This window comes from Borostomias antarcticus, assembly GCF_949987555.1.
Source record: "Borostomias antarcticus genome assembly, chromosome: 3".
Lineage (NCBI taxonomy): Eukaryota > Metazoa > Chordata > Actinopteri > Stomiiformes > Stomiidae > Borostomias > Borostomias antarcticus.
The window spans coordinates 14795839-14810666 of record NC_140236.1 but is presented as its reverse complement, the minus strand read 5'-3'; positions in this window follow the sequence as shown (position 1 = coordinate 14810666).

Sequence of the window (14828 nt, the reverse complement as noted above, 5' to 3'; positions counted from 1 at the left end):
GAGACAATGTTAGTAAGGAAGAGAACATTCCCTTTTAGAAAGCTTGTATTATTTTGTTAAACAGATCATGGACAAAGACAGACACATTCAGAAAACAGATTATCCAACTTTTCTTTTTTTTAAGCGTTTTACATGGAGAAAACATGAATGAATGAATGAACATGAAGAGTAAGCTGATTCATAAATACACAGGACAAGATGTTGTAAACAATCCAGGGTACACACCAATAGAAGCTAAATATAGATTGCCAAAAAAACAAACAAGTGATATAACCATTGTCAAAAGCAACACCATAGGAGATATCAGGCTACGCCGTCATAGGTCTACAGAGTCACTCCTCAGATGGCACCACACTCCACAAAACTGTTCTAGGCAGCTAGTTTGTAGAACCCACTCAGCTGCAGTCCACAAAACTGTTCTAAGCAGCTGGTTTGTAGAACCCACTCAGCTGCAGTCCACAAAACTGTTCTAAGCAGCTGGTTTGTAGAACCCACTCAGCTGCAGTCCACAAAACTGTTCTAAGCAGCTGGTTTGTAGAACCCACTCAGCTGCAGTCCACAAAACTGTCCTAAAACCACAATATGTTCACCAAGGCGTCCTGGAACACCCCCTCTATGCCCAAAACTCTAATCCTAACCTAAAAACAAACAAGTCCATGCCTGCGCCATATGTAGGTCCCTTATCCATTTCCTGCTGATGTCTCTTCATCTTTTTAGCTATACTCACAGTCTTGCGCCTACGCTTTGCACTGGAGCTTGTGACGGCCTTTGTGACTCAGCATATCTGCTTCCCTCATTGCATTTACAGTAATAAATGTGCTCTGCAGCCACAGCCTCTCCATTACATTAAGCATGGCAGAGGCACCCTCATTGAAAGTCGAAATTGTCATGTTAGCTGCTGCTTCAACCCTGTTTCTCCCTACAAAGACAGTTGGACTCCATGCCCATATAACTGAGTGGAGGCACTCGTTTGCATTTTGAGTGCCTCCGTGCTGCATGCGCTGCAGCAGACTATCGCTCGACATGCGGTGGTACACTGGGATGAGCTTCTGCTCCACCTCTTTTTTTAAAAAGTTGCGAGCATGGTGTTCATGGCTCTCAGGTGGTTGCCCATTTTCCTCGGCTTTCCTATACCAACACCAGGAGGGGCTGCACCTGGTGTGCATGGGGTTGTCATCAGTGGACCTACAGTGAAGCAGACTACCCCATATTGCCACCTGCATGTTGTCCACTGAACGCTGGTTATTGAGAATTGCCCCCCTGTAATAATTTTGTAACATTTTGCATTTATTGGCAGTCAGCTTACCTACACCCTTTCCCCGTAACTTCTTCTCTGCACTCATCTTTCTCAATGCTGTACCCATTCGCTTGTGGGCGTGATTAATACACTCTAACTTTTCTATTGCATGCACAGGATATGGGATCAGTCTAACCACTTCCCTAAATGCTGCACTGTCTGACAGCATCTCTGTGTACCGCAGCTGGTGACGGTTCAGAGACCTGGCCCACATCCTCTTAGCTGACTCCTGCTCCATTGCCTTACTCGAACCAGTAAAATTTATAGCACATTCAGTGTGTCCCTTTCCAGTCATTAAACTCCTGTTGTGTAATTTTGCTCTGTCTCATTGCGCTTTCTTTCAACGAACAAGCATGGCAATAAGAGGACAGAACCTCATAATCTATCACCAGTCCTGTAATGAGGTCAATACACACACCGATTCCATAATGGGAACTAAACCCCCGTTTCTGCCATGTACCATCAAATGAAACACCGATACTTATCACTGCGTCTGGATCCTCCCTCAGCAACACTGCCACCTCTGGGTCCACATCTGCATATGCCTGCCTAATCTGCTCTCTGATTCTGTGCAAGGACTCCAGACCTCTCTTTATTTCAGCAACTGAAATTAAAACAGTTTATTTGGTCAGTTTATGGATACATGTAGAAAAAATGCCACAGGTAGAAAGAGAGGGAGACTACTGTACATATTATAATGTAGCCTATAGGCTAGTCAATCAATCAATCAAAGCTTTATTTGTATAGCGCATTTCATACCCAGAGGCAACACAATGCGCTTTACAGAGAACAAGGGAGGTGGGCATACGACCCACTCTCTACATACTCCAGAGGGAAGCAAAAAAACAGTAATCACCCGGGGGCCAGATAAGTGAGCTGTAAAAATTCTTCCCTGACCCCTCTCAACAAGGCGATCGAGCAAGCTCCAGGAGTATGTTTGTCTACCGGCTAAGAACATTTATAAAGCGGCACATTACATTCAATTACATTTCAGAGTAAGAGAAGCTAAAAAAGCATCATAGGAGAGAGGACATCCTACGGACATGCTACGACATCCACAGCAGACACAGGGGTATCTATCGGACTCCGGGAGGTCTGCTGGTGATAGTGGGGCATCCACTGGACCTGGACCTGGTTAGAAGATAGGAGGGAGAGAGAGAGGCACTAGGGGAGGCAAAAAACGGTTAGTAGCACACTGAGCCATTGAAGCAACACAGCTGTCAGAACAGAACAAGCCTGTTTCAGGGTAACCAGCTTCTGTACACTACTTGATATACATACAGTGCATAGCAGGATAAATACCAATGTATACAGAGGATTCACAGGTAGGTTTGAGGCTGGCTTTCTGTGTCTCAAGGTCCTAGCTAGTGATTGTAGGCTAGGTCGAAAAGGTACGTCTTGAGGTCTCGCTTGAAGACCTCCGTTGTTTCGGCCCTTCCTAGGCACTCCGGTAGGGTGTTCCAGAGGTTGGGGGCATAGAAACTAAAAGCTGCCTTTCCGTGTTTCTTGGTCCTGGCTTTTGGAACTGTTAAAAGTTCAGTACCTGAGGATCTGAGTGGTCTGTTGGGCAGGTACTTAACAAGCATGTCTGAAATATATTCTGGTGAGTGACTGTGGAGAGATTTATAGACTAGTAATAGTATTATAAAGTCTATTCTAGAGTTGACTGGTAACCAGTGTAGTGATTTTAAGGCTGGTGTGATGTGTGCCCTTCATCTAGTCTTAGTGAGGACTCGTGCTGCAGCATTCTGTATCATTTGTAGCTTAGAGATTGCTTTCTTTGGAAGGCCTGATAGTAGAGCATTCAATCAATCAATCAATCAATCAATCTAAGCTTTATTTGTATAGCGCATTTCATACCCAAAGGCAACACAATGCGCTGCATTGCAGTAGTCCAGCCTGCTTGTGATGAAAGCATGCATTAATCTTTCGGTGTCAGCCTGAGAGAGAAAGGGTTGCACCTTGGCAATGTTCCTTAGGTGGTAAAAAGATGTCTTTGTAATATTCTTGATGTGGTTTTCGAAATTACGATCCGAGTCAAGTATGACACCTAGGTTTTTAGCCTGGCAATTGGTGTCAATTTCCAGAGTTAAGTGTGCTGATAGTTTCTCTCTTTCAGCTTTTTCTCCAATGATCAGTACTTCTGTTTTGTCCCGGTTTAGTTGGAGCAAATTATGTGACATCCATACATTTATATCCGTAATACACTTGACAAGGCAGTCAACCAAGCTGTAGTTACTGGGTGTTACAGAAATATAGAGTTGGGTATCATCTGCGTAGCTATGGTAGCTAATGTTGTGCCTCCTGATGACACTGCCAACAGGCTGAAGAGTAGAGGTCCTAGGATCAATCCTTGGGGCACCCCACAGGTCATAGGGATCTTTCCTGAGCTATATTCACAGAGGGCAACGAAGAAATCACGACCGGTTAGATAGGTCTTAAGGCAAGGCAGGCAAGGCAAGTTTATTTATATAGCACATTTCAGCCACAGGGCAATTCAAGGTGCTTTACATGAGACATTAAAAGCATTAAAACAAAAAGCAAGACATTATAGACATTTAAAACAAAAGGCAGGACAAATTAAAAGCATTAAAACAGAAAGCAAGTCATTATAGACATTTAAACAAAAAGCAGGACAAATAGAATATAGGAATAAAAGTTACAGTGCAGTATACTGGTAAACATAGCTCCTCTTAGAAAGCAGTTGCAAAAAGAAAAGTCTTCAGGCTTGTTTTAAAAGAACCAAGAGTTGCAGCAGACCTGCAGTTTTCTGGAAGTTTGTTCCAGATATGTGGAGCATAAAAACTGAATGCTGCTTCTCCATGTTTTGTTTTAACTCTGGGGACAGAAAGCAGACCTGTGCCAGACGACCTGAGGGGTCTGGATGGTTCATAGCATATGAGCAGATCAGAGATATATTTTGGCCCTAGACCATTCAGTGCTTTATAAACCAACAGCAGTATTTTAAAGTCAATTCTTTGACAGACAGGAAGCCAGTGTAAAGACCTTAGTACTGGTGTGATATGCTCCACTTTCTTAGTCTTAGTGAGGACTCGAGCAGCATCGTTCTGAATCAGCTGCAGCTGTCTGATCGATTTTTTAGAGAGACCTGTATACATGTCGTTACAGTAGTCGAGTCTACTGAAGATAAACGCATGGACAAGTTTTTCCAAATCCTTCTGGGACATAAATCCTTTGATCCTTGATATATTCTTCAGGTGATAGTAGGCTGACTTTGTAATTGACTTAATGTGGCTTTTGAAATTCAGGTCTGAGTCCATGATTACACCAAGATTTCTGGCTTCGTTTGTGGTTTTTAGCATTACTGATTGAAGTTGAGCACTGACTTTTAATCGTTCTTCTTTGGCTCCAAAGACAATTACTTCAGTTTTATTTTTGTTTAGTTGGAGAAAGTTCTGGCACATCCAATCATTGATTTGTTGAATGCACTTACTCAGCGCTTGTATGGGATTATAGTCTCCTGGTGATATAGTGATATAAATTTGTGTGTCATCTGCATAGCTATGGTAACATATTTTGTTGTTTTCCATAATTTGAGTTAGTGGGAGCATGTAAATGTTGAACAGAAGAGGCCCCAGGATGGAGCCTTGGGGAACTCCACAGGTCATTTTTGTCAGCTCAGATTTGTAATTGCCTATAGACACAAAATAATCCCTGTCCTTTAAGTAGGATTCAAACCAATCTAACACTGTACCAGAAATTCCCAACCAATTTTCCAGTCGGCCTAGTAGTATGTTGTGGTCTACCGTGTCGAACGCAGCGCTGAGATCCAGTAATACTAAGACTGAGATTTTGCCATTATCTGTGTTTAAATGGATGTCATTAAATACCTTAATTAGAGCAGTCTCGGTGCTGTGGTGTGGTCAAAATCCTGACTGGAAGACATCAAAGCCATTACTTAGTGCCAGGAAGTTATTCAGTTGTTGGAAAACAACCTTTTCAATTATTTTGCTTAGAAATGGGAGGTTTGATATGGGCCTATAATTGTTCATTTGTGAGCTGTCTAGATTATTCTTTTTTAAGAGTGGCTTGATGACTGCAGTTTTCAGGGTATGTTGGAACACACCTGAAAGAAGAGATGTGTTTACAATTTGTAGTAAATCAGAGGCCATGCAGTTGGATACAGTTTTGAAGAAGTCTGTAGGTAGAACATCAAGGCAACAGGTGGAGGATTTCAGATATTGTATAGTGTCCCCCAGGGTTTTATGGTTGATCGGATTAAATTGTGTCATGGTATTGATTTTAAGTGGACACTGTGACGACACATGTCCTGTACCTGGAATGGAGGCACTAACTGCTTGTCTAATTTTCTGAATTTTGTCAGTGAAGAATGAGGCAAATTCATTGCAGGCCCTGGTGGATAGAAGTTCAGAGGCTACTGACACAGGAGGGTTTGTCAGCCTATCAACAGTGGCAAACAAAGCACGCGCATTGTTATGGTTTTTGTTGATGATGTCAGAAAAGAAGGTCTGCCGTGCATTTCTCAGCTCCATATTATAAATGCGAAGTCTCTCTTTATAGATGTCATAATGAACATGGAGATTTGTTTTTCGCCATCTGCGTTCAGATTTTCGACACTCTCTCTTTTCTATTCTGACCAGCATGGCGTTTCTCCATGGAGATCTTCTCTTACCAGAGACCACCTTCACCTTAGTGGGTGCAACGGCGTCAATAATGTTTGTAATTTTAACATTGAAATTATCTACAAGCTCGTTGACTGAGGCCATAGAGAGGGCAGGTGTGGACGAGAAAGCCTGAGTAAATATCTCACTGGTGTTTTCAGTGATGTGCCGTTTTGAGATAACCTTTGATTGAGAATTTGTGTGCATGGAGATAGTACTCTCAAAGAAAACGCAGGAATGATCAGAGAGCGCAACATCAGACACCTGAACCTTAGAAATATTCAGACCTTTGGTGATGATTAAGTCCAGAGTGTGCCCCTTGTTGTGTGTGGGCTCTGTCACATGCTGAGTCAGTCCATAGTTATCAAGGACACAACCTAGCTCTTTAGTCCCTCTGCCCTGAGGGTTGTCAACATGGATGTTAAAATCACCAACAATAACCACACAGTCAAAGTCAATGCAGACAGTAGACAACAGTTCAGCAAAGTCATCAAAGAAGTTTGGACAGTATTTGGGTGGCCTGTAGATGTTTAGAAATATGGCTCGAGAAGAGGAATTCAACTGAAGAGCCACATATTCAAAGGAACCAAAATTTCCATAACACATCTGCTTACATTGGAGGGAGTCATTAAACAAGATGGCTACTCCACCTCCGTTCTTATGCACTCTAGCCTCGCTCATAAAGCTGAAGTTGGGAGGAGTTGACTCAATAAGAACAGCTGCACTGTTACCTTGGTCTAGCCAAGTTTCAGTTAAAAACATAAAATCAAGATTGTGGTCATCATCATCATCATCTTCATCCGCTTATCCAGGGTCGGGTCGCGGAGGCAGCAGCTCCAGCAGGGGGCCCCAGACATCCCTTTCCCTAGCAGCATCAACCAGCTCTGCCTGGGGAATCTTTAGCCGCTCACAGGCCAGTGCGGAGATGTAGTCCCGCCACCTAGTCCTGGGTCTACCCCGCGGCCTCCTCCCAGCCGGACACGCCTGGAACACCTCCCTAGGGAGGCGCCCAGGAGGCATCCTCACTAGATGCCCGAAACACCTCAACTGGCTCCTTTCGACGCAAAGGAGCAGCGGCTCTACTCCGAGTCTCTCCCGGATGACTGAACTTCTCACCCGATCTCTCAGGGAGACCCCAGCCACCCTCCGGAGAAAACTCATTTCGGCCGCTTGTATCCGTGATCTCGTTCTTTCGGTCATGACCCATCCTTCATGACCATAGGTGAGGGTGGGGACGAAGATAGACCGGTAGATCGAGAGCTTTGCCTTTTGGCTCAGCTCTCTTTTCGTCACAACAGTGCGGTAAAGCGACTGCAGAACCGCACCAGCTGCTCCGATTCTCCGGCCAAACTCCCTCTCCATGGTTCCCTCACTCGTGAACAAGACCCCCAGATACTTGAACTCCTTCACTTGGGGTAAGGACTCATTTCCTACTCGGAGCGGACAGGCCACCGGTTTCCTGCTGAGAACCATGGCCTCAGATTTAGAAGTGCTTATTCTCATCCCAGCCGCTTCACACTCAGTTGCGAACCTATCCAGAGAGTGCTGGAGGTCGCAGGCAGCTGATGCCATCAGGACCACATCATCTGCAAAAAGCAGTGACGTGATCCCCAGCTCACCGAACTGCAAACCCACCTCCCCCCGGCTACGCCTCGATATCCTGTCCATGAAAATCACAAAAAGGATTGGTGACAAAGCGCAGCCCTGGCGGAGGCCAACACCCACCGGAAAGGAAGACGACTTACTGCCGAGGACCCGGACACAGCTCTCGCTCTGGGTGTACAGGGATTGGATGGCCCTAAGTAGGGACCCCCTCACCCCATACTCCCGCATAACCCTCCACAAGACCTCTCGGGGGACCCGGTCGTAAGCCTTCTCCAAGTCCACAAAACACATGTAGACAGGTTGGGCAAACTCCCAAGCCCCCTCCAAGATCCTTGCGAGAGTGAAGAGCTGGTCGGTAGTTCCACGACCAGGACGAAATCCGCATTGTTCCTCTTCGATCTGAGGTTCGACTATCGGCCGGACCCTCGTTTCCAGCACCTTGGAGTAAACTTTCCCTGGGAGGCTGAGTAATGTGATGCCTCTATAATTCGCACACACCCTCTGGTCCCCTTTTTTGAATATTGGGACCACCACCCCAGTCTGCCACTCCTTCGGCACTGACCCAGACTTCCACGCAATGTTACAGAGGCGTGTCAACCAAGACAGCCCCTCTACACCCAGCGCCTTCAGCATTTCTGGACGGATCTCATCAGTCCCTGGGGCTCTGCCACTGTGGAGTTGTTTGACTACCTCAGTGACCTCCTCCAAGGACATTGACGACCCCCCATCATCTTCCGGCTCTGCCTCGATCGTAGAGGGTGGATTAGTCGGGTTCAGGAGTTCCTCAAAGTGCTCCTTCCAACGCTCAACAACCTCCTCAGTTGAGGTCAGCAGTGTCCCCTCCTTGCTGTATACAGCTTGGATGGTCCCCCGCTTTCCCTTCCTGAGGTGTCTGATGGTCTTCCAGAAACACTTTGGTGCCGACCGAAAGTCCTTCTCCATGGTTTCTCCGAACTCCTCCCACACCCGCTGCTTTGCCTTGGTCACGGCCGAAGCCGCAGCCCTCCGGGCCAGTCGATACCCTGCAACTGTTTCTGGGGTCTCCCGGGCTAACATAACCCGGAAGGCCTCCTTCTTCAGTCGGACGGCTTCCCTCACCACCGCTGTCCACCACGGTGTCCGAGGGTTACCGCCCCTTGAGGTACCTATGGCCCTCAGGCCACAGCTCCCAGCCGCAGCTTCAGCAATGGAGGCTTTGAACACCGACCACTCATGCTCGATGTCCCCAACCTCCACAGGGATGCCTGAGAAGCTCCGCCGGAGGTGGCAATTGAAATCTCTCCGGACAGGCTCTTCCTCCAGACGTTCCCAGTTCACCCTCACTACACGCTTGGGTTTTCCAGGTCTGTCCAGAAGTTTCCCCCGCCATCGAAACCAGCTCACCACCAGATGGTGATCAGTGGACAGCTCTGCCCCTCTCTTTACCCGAGTGTCCAAAACGCATGGCCTCAGATCAGATGATACGATAACGAAATCGATCATCGACCTTCGGCCTAAGGTGTTCTGATGCCAGGTGTACTTGTGGGCATCCTTGTGTTCGAACATGGTGTTTGTTATGGACAAACCGTGACTAGCACAGAAGTCCAACAACAAAACACCACTCGGGTTCAGATCGTGGTGGCCATGCCTCCCAATCACGCCCCTCCAAGTTTCTCCATCATTGCCTACGTGTGCATTGAAGTCCCCCAGTAGGACACTGGAGTCCCCTGCAGGAGCCCCCAAAAGGACTCCACTCAGGGTCTGCAGGAAGGCCGAGTACTCTGAACTGCTGTTCGGTGCATAAGCACAAACCACAGTCAGAGTCCCCCCCCCCACAGTCCTAAGGCGCAGGGAGGCGACCCTCTCGTCCACTGGGGTGAACTCCAGCACAGAGGCGCTCAGCTGGGGGCTAGCTACTATAGCCACACCTGCCTTACGCCTCATACCGTGAGCAACTCCGGAGAAGAACAGGGTCCAACCCCTATCCAGGAGTTTGGTTCCGGCGCCGGTGCTGTGCGTGGAGGTTAGCCCCACCAGGTGTAATTGGTATCGCTCCACCTCCCTCACAAGCTCCGGCTCCTTCCCCCCCAGCGAGGTCACGTTCCATGTCCCCAGAGCCAGCCTTTGCCGCCCGGGTCCGGTCCGTCGGTGTCCCCCGCCTTCACCGCCACCTAGTTGGCAGCGCACCCGACCCCGACAATTCCTCCCGCGGGTGGTGGGTCCACGGGACGATGGAGGAGGAGATGGTGCTTCCACGTTGCTTATTCGGGCTGGGCCCGGCCGGGCTCCGTGGTAAGCCCGGCCACCAGGCGCTCGCATGTGGGCCCTCCGTCTGGGCCTGGCTCCAGACGAGGGCCCCGGGCTTCCTCCGGGCCGGGTCTCTCTTACTTTAGGTTGTTTTGTCATCAGGGTTTTTGCCTGTAACCCCAGGTAGGGGGGCTAGGGGGTACTACCACTTGCCCAAGGTGGACCCCCAGACTAGTGGAGGGAAGGAGGCGTCTTACTTCTCCATTCTAGTTTTGCAACTAGCCACTGCCGCAAGATTGTGGTTGGTGATAAAATCATTGATTAAAAATGTCTTTCCTGTTAAAGATCTGACATTTAATAAAGCTAAGTTTAGTGTGCTGAGGGTATTATCTGCACATTTCTCTGTGATAGTTTGTGGCTGACGAGGAATAGATACTAAATTTGATACATTTGTAGAGCCGGTTGAGTGTTTCCTGTTTCACCATTGTTTTTCTATTACCTATAAAGACAGGAATTGAGGAAGATACCATCACGTTGGGTCCTGGCTTGTCCTGGAAGGGGTCATGAGTGTCATTAGCCTTGTAGCCTGGACCCAGTACATATCAGTTAGAGCTTTCTGTATTTTGTAAGCAAGTAACTGAATGTGCTGTGCCTTTATCAGGCTGGGCCCGGCAGGGGGTAAGGGTGGTTGGGAGCGCGTAATACAGCGCGTGAAGGTGCTTGCTGGTGGATGCCGGTGAGAGGAAGCAAGTGAGAGACTCCCCCTCTTGGGGGGGTGGATCCTCGCTGGTGAGTGCTAGTGGGAGGGGGGGGAGTGAGAGACTCCCCCTCTTGGGGGGGTGGAGGGGGTGGATCCTCACTGGTGAGTGCTAGTGGGAGGGGGGGAGTGAGAGACTCCCGCTCTTGGGGGGGTGGATCCTCGCTGGTGAGTGCTAGTGGGAGGGGGGGAGTGAGAGACTTCCCCTCTTGCAGTAGCTCATCAATTTGGCTGAGCTTCAGTGTGGCAGCTTTGATGAGGCCCTTGATTGGTGAGCGTGGTGGAGGAGGGGAGGGGCATCGTTGGGTTGTTGTCGATGGGGTGTGGTGTGAAGATTCTTCTTCCTGGCGCGGGTGTCTCCCATAATCAGAGCTTTGTTGAAGCAACAGCTCTTCAAGGTTTCTGCCATGTTGTGATATGTCTTCCTTCTGTTTTGGTATTTCTTGTCTCTTGTCCTTGACCATGGCAGAGGGAGCAGATGGATGACGCAGAGAATAGAACAGATTGGAGATAAACAGTTTTACTCCTGACCTGTTAAGGCAGAGTCCATTTCTCTGAAAAAGATGGTATCGTTCCCAAAAAAAAAGGAAAATTGTCAATGTAGCGCACTGAGTGAGTGGTACAGGCAGTTGAGAGCCATGTGTTCAGTGCCAACAGTCTGCTGAATCTCTCAACCCCTCTTCTGACTGGTGGTAGAGGGCCGCTGATAAACACCTCCTGCCACCTGGCTGTGTTCAGCAGATCAATAAAGTCTCGTTTAAGAACTTCCGACTGCTGTTGCGCAACGTCATTTGTCCCCACGTGCACAATGATGTTTTCCACAGTTGGATGTGTAACCCCGATATGCAAGATTTTTTTTGGCATGTCAGCAACCGTATCCTTGGGAAAGCAGAGTATTTTGGTGCTTTCACTGCACATGCTTCTCACATCTTTTACAGTAAAGTCACCCACAATCAGAGTTTGAGGCCCAGTCGGTAGCCTTTTACTTTCTGGTTTACTCTCAGTCCTTACCCTGCTGTGTGAAGAAGAGATGTGATCCAGGTCATCAGACAGTGGGGCAAATTTGTTCTCCAGTTGTATGGTTGATTGTCGGCGAGATCTGTTTCTGGTTCTCCCTTTTGCGGTTGTCCACGGCGGTGTCCTTCTAGGGACAGGGGTTGAAGAGGCACTCTGCCTGGATGATAATGCAGGCCAGTCAGAGTCATAGTTCTCCAGGGACGGGTCTCTGCCTTGTTCTCCCTTTTCCCTGGGAGGTGAATTTCTCTTAGGCTTTGCACCAAGAGAGTTCCAGGGAGGGTTTGTAGGTTTAGTGCCCAGTACATGGCTCTCCTGTTTCTTGGTAGTCTCCTTGGTGCTAATTAGCGGTGTGTTAGCATGCTCTTGTCTGGTACTGTTTGGAATCCATGGTAAGGTGGTGTCGTTCCCAGTTAGTCCATTGACATCCACACTCATCTCTAACTGGTTCATTTTTGTTTCCAGCACTGTAATCTTCTGCAGAAGTTTGTGGAAGTCATCTGCAGTGAAAGGGGGCATCTTGCTGCTGTGCTCACGTTATCGTGAGGAGATGATAAAGACGTTGAAATATGGCAACTAAATCTTCAAAAAAAATAAAATATATATTAGAGTCTTTAAAGTATCCAGGAGCCACTGCTCACAGTTTCTTATGGAAGAAAAGCAACAATATCAGCTGAAAAATGCAGAAAATGCAAACAAAGGCGAGAGCAAGCAGCAGAAGCGTCAATTTAGGACTGGACCAGAGAGGCCAACCCACTTCTCCAGTCTTTCGATGAGGATTGCATGATCTATAGTATCAAAGGCTGCACTCAGGTCCAGGAGGACGAGAACAGAGAGCTCTTTGGAGTCAGCATTAATTCTGAAGTAATTTACAACTTTGACTAATGCCGTCTCTGTGCTATGATGGGCACGAAAGCTGGACTGGAAAAGGTCAAGGGTACAACTTGTAGCTAGGAAATCATTAATCTGTTTGAAAACAATTTTTTCCAGAATTTTACTCAAAAAGGGAAGGTTGGAGATTGGTCTAAAATTGCTAAGAACTGAAGTGTCTAAGTTGTTTTTGTGTGTTGGCTGTAAGCCGACACACAAAGGAGAGGGAATCCTTTTTGTCCGTGCTTCTTGCGCCTTGCGTCGTGTTGTTGACCTGCAATTCCATTGCTGCTACCACAAGAGGCAGTAGTCCCAGAACATCAAAACCAAAAGACTCCACTGACCCCTACATGCGTAGTTTCTCTCCCTATCTTCCTGTGTGTACGGGGTGTGCAGGGGGGGGGTTGGGGGGTATTGGGAGCAATAACAATGTCGGAGAAGACCCTGTGCAAGACCCCACGGTACGCTACTGCATTATAGACAGACAGTCCTCATTACAATAGGAGTAGGACACTTCAAATCCTATAGTAATTAATTTTTGTATAGGATGTGATGCACCAGTCGCTCTACGCCTATGTGGTTTATTTTCAGTGATTAGACTGACTGTTGACTGGCAGCTTTAGGTGGTGATGGAGAAATTAGCTTAATGTATTGATGCTTTTTTGTGCGTGACTTACAGTGCCAGCGCACCTAGTATAGCGTTCGTCCGGTCATCACTCCCTCCCTCCCTCCCCTCCGTTACTGCAGACAATGTTGGCCTGCATTTCTCTGTTGGCACCACAAGAGGCAGTAGTCCCAGCACACCAAAATCAAGAAGGACACCAAAATCAACCCGTCGATCTACACTGCACAAGTAGAGTGAGAGCATTGGACTCCCACCCTGGATTCTGGAGTTGAAGACCCGGTGGGGATGACTTTATGGGACTATACCCCAAACCTCCACATGTTCATCCTTTCACTCCAACCTTTACCCCTTGCCGATCAGATCCTGTCCCAACCCCAACCCATATTCTAACCCCAACCCACACTAGGGACTGGAAGAAGGACACCAAAACCCACCCGCCGATCTCCACTGCACAAGTAGAGTAGTGGTGAGAGCATTGGACTCCCACCCAGGAGACAGGGGTTCCTGATGGGGATGACTTTATGTTATCATCACTGTAACTGCTTTAGCCACTGACCGCTACCATTAATGTTATAGAAGCTGCTGCTAGTTGTTGTGAGCCCATGAGCTAACTGGCTATCCCGCTCTTATTGTGCTGGATAAGCATTGGAAGCATTGGAACTGATGTGTCCAGGTGACAAGACCTATCTTTATTTATCAAACATTACCGTCCTACCAGTCCCGCACAGAAACAAGCCAGCCAACACACATAAGCCAGGCTTGACCTGGCCTGGTTCTTCAGTACGGGTCTCACCAAAGCAGTTTTAAGTATTGGTGGGAAGACACCTGTAGATAGGGAGTCATTAATAATGGATAAGATGTCATAGGATACAGAGTCAAAAATAGTTTTGAAAAAATCGGTGGGGATGGGATCCAGCAGGCATGTGGAGGATTTGAGTTTGGATACTACTTTTCTCAATATTTCTGTGTCCATCAGTGTAAACAGGCTCATATGCCCATTACATGGAGGGAGAGGATCTGTGAACGGGATGCATGGCCTTTCCTGGGTTATTCCTCCTAATATTCATAATCTTATCTCTGAAGTAAGCTGCAAATTCCTCACATTTGGAGGTAGAGAGCAGGTTATCAGGTGTTTTTATGGCAGGGTTTATTAGGCTATCAATTGTTGAGAAGAGCACTCTTGAATTATTTCGGTTGATCGATATCAATTTTGAGAAGTGGTCTTTCCTTGCATTTCTTATTGCTTTATTAAAGGCAGAGAGATGTTCTTTGAGAATATCATGGTGGACCTGTAGCTTGGTTTTTCGCCATATATGCTCAGAACTTCTGCAGGTTCTCTTTAGTTGATTTGTTTCCTCATTTCGCCATGAAGCTTTATTATTGTCTGTGATCCTTTTCAGTTTAATAGGTGCTACAGAATCCAAGGCTGCCCTTACTCTGGTGTTAAAGGTGGTTGCTAAGTCTTCAATAGTTCCTAACGGCCCCACTTCTGGAGTTGATAAATTGTTTGTGGTCATTATTTCTCTAAAACTATCGGCTACTGCGGAGGTAAGATAACGTTTCTTGATAAAGCGCCCAGTACTACTTTTGACTTTAGGAACCAATGCAGTGAAGAAGATACAGAAATGGTCGGAGAGAGCGAGGTCACTAATAGAGGAGACAATGATAGTCAGGCCCTTAGTAATCACTAGATCAAGGGTGTGGCCGCGGTTGTGGGTTGGCTCAGTGATATGTTGGGTAAAATCCATGGAGTTTAGGAGTTTGATAAAGTCCCTGGCTTTCGAGTCCGCC